General features: G+C 39.6%; 1 long non-coding RNA gene across 4 annotated transcripts; it reads right to left on the reverse strand.

Annotated features, from left to right (window-relative positions):
- Positions 1-748: 748 nt before the first annotated feature.
- On the reverse strand, positions 749-4,382 carry LOC136452243 (uncharacterized). 4 transcript variants are annotated; one of them, XR_010758791.1, is made up of 4 exons: positions 4,021-4,382; positions 3,048-3,174; positions 1,332-2,546; positions 749-1,032 (listed from the first exon to the last, which is right to left on the reverse strand). It is a non-coding gene; the product is annotated as an uncharacterized lncRNA (long non-coding RNA). The 4 variants fall into 4 exon arrangements; XR_010758790.1 differs by having other exon boundaries at positions 1,332-2,109; positions 2,423-3,174; XR_010758789.1 differs by lacking the exon at positions 3,048-3,174.
- Between the last annotated feature and the right edge of the window lie 839 nt (positions 4,383-5,221).

Genomic DNA, 5,221 nt, shown 5'->3' on the forward strand with positions numbered 1-5,221 from the left:
AGATAAAACTGCAACACAAAAATTTGATTGGGAGGCATTGCCACTGTAACCGTGGTCTAAAGTTTGCACCACCATTCATTTTGATGTTGCAATAAGTTTTCCCCTATTGCAACAAAATAGAATGTTGTTGCAACACAATGGAGTGTTGCAAGCCATAGTACAAGCAACCACCGTGGGTGTTGCAACCATAACTATTGCAACACACCCTGGCATTGCCAAAGATACCTGTTGCCACACACCCAAAGAGTGGCAATAGGTGCACTGGCAAATGACAATTGGTGTTGCAATAGACCTTATTGTCATGCATCAATAGCATTGCAATAGATGGACCCTCTATTGCCACGCTATCTCTATGGTTGCTATAGGTAAAACCATTTATTACCATGACAAATATTTGGTTGCTACAGTTGGCCTCTCTATTGCCACACTAAATATTGGGGTTGCTATAGGTGTAACCCTCTATTGCCACAATAAAAGTTTGGATGCTAGAGATTGCCTCTCTATTGCCACGATCAATACTTGGTTGCTATACTTAGACCCACTATTGCCACACTTACTATTGTGTCGCTAAAATTTGGACTCTTTTGCCACGCCCACTATTTCATTGGTACGAGGTTGTTTGCCACACAGTCTAGTTTGTTGGTATAGCATATATTGCAACACCAAATTATTATGCCGATAGTCCATACTGCAACGCTTGTTTGATAGCTTCAAACAATAATTGCACACTGAACAATATATAATGAATGAAGCATTTAGCCATCCATTAAACCAAAATATACTTTGTTCGTACAAATCATTAATGAAACCATCCAATGTCAAACTTAGTCGCTAACACACGCACAGCTGAAACACATAAGGTATCCAACACACACTAGCTAGTTTGAACACATCAAAATGTAATAAGCTATGTCTAGCACCGTAGCAAAGGTTGGCTCGAAGTTTTTCCTTTTCTTTTTTTTTTTGATAGGAGGTTGGCTTGACGTTGACCATCCCATCAGTTGTGCACTCCACTCAAACTCTAACTTGCTCCTGAAAAAAAATCATTAACATTGGTATAGTGCATCAAGTAAACTTGAATTGTATTATTTTGGCAATAGTAGCATGGACTGAACCATTTAGAAGGCAAGCAATTTGAAATCATAAACTAAAGACTAATAGGTTTGCAAATTCATCCAAAGTAAAATTACCCATTAAAAGGTTATATGATCAATTTTTTCCTTACAACAATGACAATGTATTCTGCTACCATCTGCAGGTTCAAATGTTCGCTCTGGTTGCTCGCATTAAATGAGCTAAAGTAGACAGGAAGTGAAGTTACAAAAAATCACCTCTGCATTGCCAACTTCATTTCTTGAATCTAACACCTATGTTCTTCCCTTTCAGCTTCTGTCTCAGCCTCTTGGTTTTCAAGTCTGTCTTGTAACTTTTCGAAATGCTATAAGTTGACAGCAACAAAAGTACTATGGAAAATAAGTTTCAATAAAATGCTACAAGTTAACAGCGACAAAGATCAGCTGATTTCAGGTGTAAATTCTCCTATTAAGAATACGGATTATTTGCTTCAATATCAATCGTACAGACATGACATGTGTGAGGAGTGGCATAAGTGTACATGATTTCACAAATCCAGATTTCTTACATTTCTGAATGTTGCCTAACATAAAATACTTAGTTCTGAACATGTGTAACATGCTAGCATGACAAGATTACTATGGAAAAGAAGTTTCATTAAAATTATAAAGTTATGATTATGTAGGCCACCATGGTGTCTCCTTTGAATTCTCTGTAACTATAATTTAGTGGCAGTTTCGTGAAAACAGGAAACAAAAGGTTGACAAAAATGCAATCAGCATAAACTGACTAGGTAAGTTTTTTCTGTAGAAGATTCCATTCTCTTTGGACTGCCTTCACCCAATCTTTGGTGAGCCTGGTCACACATTATGAGGTGGGAAAATTGTGGTTGGATATAATATATTAGGAAAAAAATGTTCACAAAATGACAGCATACCTTTCCTGCTGAAGTATTTGAGTAGTGGTGATCAGAGAAACCTTGGACAACATCAAATTGATTAAAGGACATGTGATCAATATTCTCAGTTCCTTGGTCTGTCCTTGACAATGAGGAAACCACATTTGAGCATTCAGGTTCATGATTTTTGAGCATTCAGCCCTAAGCACAAGGAAATTATTCACTACACACTGTTGGTTTTCTTGCCACAGGAATGAATATGGCAATAACCTACCCATTCTAGCTGCACTATTCCAATTAATCAGGTTCACTACTTACTACAAACTGTAATCTTACCCATTCACACTGCACTATTCCAATTAACATTGTTCAAGGACTCCGGTAGTGCTTAACTGCTTACAGAGTTCAGAGGGAAAAAATGTTCAGAGTTCAGAGAAGCAAAGAGCGTACAAGTACAGTAGTGCTTGCCAGTGCTCCCTCATACTTCCACAGTCCTCGAAGAGGATCAACTCGCTTTGTTCTTCTTGAGAGCATGCTCTCCGATCTGCTTCCCATCCTGACAAATTCCTACCCACTGATCACCCAAGCAACGAAGATCAGGAACCATTCACATATATTTTGGACAAGAAAAACCTCAAATAGAATTGTAAACATAAAAGAATAACTGCAGTAAAGACCAGCACTGTGTCAACTAGCAGAACAGTTAACAAGGATAGAGTTGGCGTCATTCAATTTACATTTACAGCTGGCCACTTAAGCTGCAGAGTTTATTGACTTCGACATATACAAAGAGCAGAAATTTCTAGACTAATAATTACTTTTAGCAGTGAACTAGTCCTTACTCCTCACATCTGTTTCAGAGACATTTTTTTCCACAACGGTAAAACTGAATTTCATTACCAAAGCAACGAAATTACATCGAGTTCACAGTTTCATACGCAATGAAAGTAATGACGAATGCCAGAATATAAACTGATCCAAGCAAATGGTCACAAAGGGAACAGATGCCTGGATCAAACTACCAAAAACTCCAAGAAGTTAGGCTATAAAGTGTCAAACCAAAACAACCCCGCACCTCAACAGGGATCTCCACCAAGGACATTACACCAGACAAACATCAGATTTAGACTAAAATAGAACTACTCCCAGAACCGCAAAGCTGCATACAGAACTCCATCACGCATCTGTTTCGGAGACATAAACTGCAAAAAAAACATGATTGTTCCTTATCATTCTTCCCAACATTGTTTGAGCCCTCACTATTACATATTCACTAGTTGGCAACTCTGTATATGCATAAAAGAAATTAACCATGGACTTTGATGTTTGAGGTCAGGCAGCAGAAAGCAAGGACAATAGACTCTTGTATTGCAACAAAAAACTAACAGGCTAGCATGGACTGGACATGTTTCAAAGTCACTAGAATTTAAGCGGATCACAATTCTCAGTGCCTCAGCCAAATTTAATAGACAAGACAATATCAATTCTGAAAAAATCATATCCTTTCTGTTCAACCTCAACATGGAAAATCACAAGAGCACATATCAACAACACGAAAAAATTGCAAAAATGACACTCGAAAGATTGACTCCTTGATTATGATGACACTCGGGTGGATGACAAGTGGGTCCATCTGTGTCTATGAATATGGGTCCAGTGTTAAATCTGCAAATAACCGATGTTTCGAGTCCCATTTTTGCAAATCGAACACTAGCCACATCACAGCCCACATATGTACCTCAAATTTACTGTAGACTGTAGCATGCGAACAATGAAATGTGTCGCCTGAGGACCCAACCAGACCCTAATCAAACAGATCAGTAAAAATCTAAAGAGTGGAACAGCACCAAAGCCCGAAGAAATTTCAAGAACTAGGGCCCATTCATTTAAAGTATAGGTTAACCCTTTCAGGCCTCACTAATCAACTACTAGAACCCTAACTGCGCGCTACACCAGGCAGAATATGGTGGTAAAAGGTAGGACAGGATACTAGAAAGGCAAAAATCGCAAGGATATCACCACACACGAAGCAGTTGACATGAATTTACCTGCTGGTTGCCGTGTGCTTGCTCCTACCTACCGACTAGGAGGCATGGTGTTGATCCGGTCCGCAGCCGAGGGGATCGTACGAGTGGGAGAGCGAGGAGGAAGGTGCAGTGGGTTCGTTGGCGGGGAAGACGGGTGGAGTGGGCAGCGTCAGCACCTGCGAAGGGGCGGCCACGACGGCTCATCGGCGGGGAAGACCGGCGGAGTGGGCATCGTCGGCGCCTGCAATCGCGAGGCAGCGGCGCCAGTTGCGAGTTGGCGGTGGCAATTGCTACGAAGAACCTATACGGCGGCGGCGGTGGCTGCTGCGATTTGCGAAGGGTGGAGTGGGCTTGTGGCTGTGGGGGTCGGCGACAGATGGGAATGCTCCAGGGGAATCGATTAGGATTCGGGGATCGAGGGGACGTACACAATGCATCGCTGAGTTTACAGATTTACCCTCGATGCAGCGTCAAGTGTACTTGACATGTTGGACAGAAATGTCATTCTAACTTGAAAATTTGTGTATGTGGCGGGGTTCATTGCAGTGGCTCGCCCAAATCTTAGGTCGTGTTTGTTTCTAAATAAGTCACCTATTTATTAAAAAGTAAAAAAAGTGACTTATTTTGTCAAACACCATCAACTTATAAGTTACCCCTGCTTATAAGTTTTAAGTTGGTTTACCCCTGCTTAAAACTTATAAGTCACCCTTTTTCGCGTGGGGCCTACACCTTTAATGAGCTTATAAGTCATCTACAGCCAAACAGGTATGACTTATAAGTCAATAGTTTTCAGTCACCTGACTTAATAAGTCACCTGACTTATGAAAACCAAACAGGGCCTTAGCGCATGACCGCCTGTTAAAATTATTTTTGGTTCCCTCCCGGACTCACAAATAAAATACGGTTACATGGTAAAAAGAAGGGTTTCAATGTTTTAAAATGTGTTTGTTGCTAAAAGGTTACTATAGTATTTTTATAATATATTATTATACCCCCATACATTAATATTTAAGAAAAGAGTTTTATAGAACTAGTATTATAAATTTAAATTTAACCCGGTATATAGAAAAAAGATACCAACATTTGTGACATCAAATAAATACCGTTAGATTATTTTTGAAATTTCATCCACATATTACAAGGTGAAAAGCTACTTTTCTAATGAGTTTAGGGTTTTAGTATTTTTAAAATATATATGCTTTATTTGAAAACACACTTTCCT

This window comes from Miscanthus floridulus, chromosome 5 (genome assembly GCF_019320115.1).
Source record: "Miscanthus floridulus cultivar M001 chromosome 5, ASM1932011v1, whole genome shotgun sequence".
Taxonomy (NCBI): Eukaryota; Viridiplantae; Streptophyta; class Magnoliopsida; order Poales; family Poaceae; genus Miscanthus; species Miscanthus floridulus.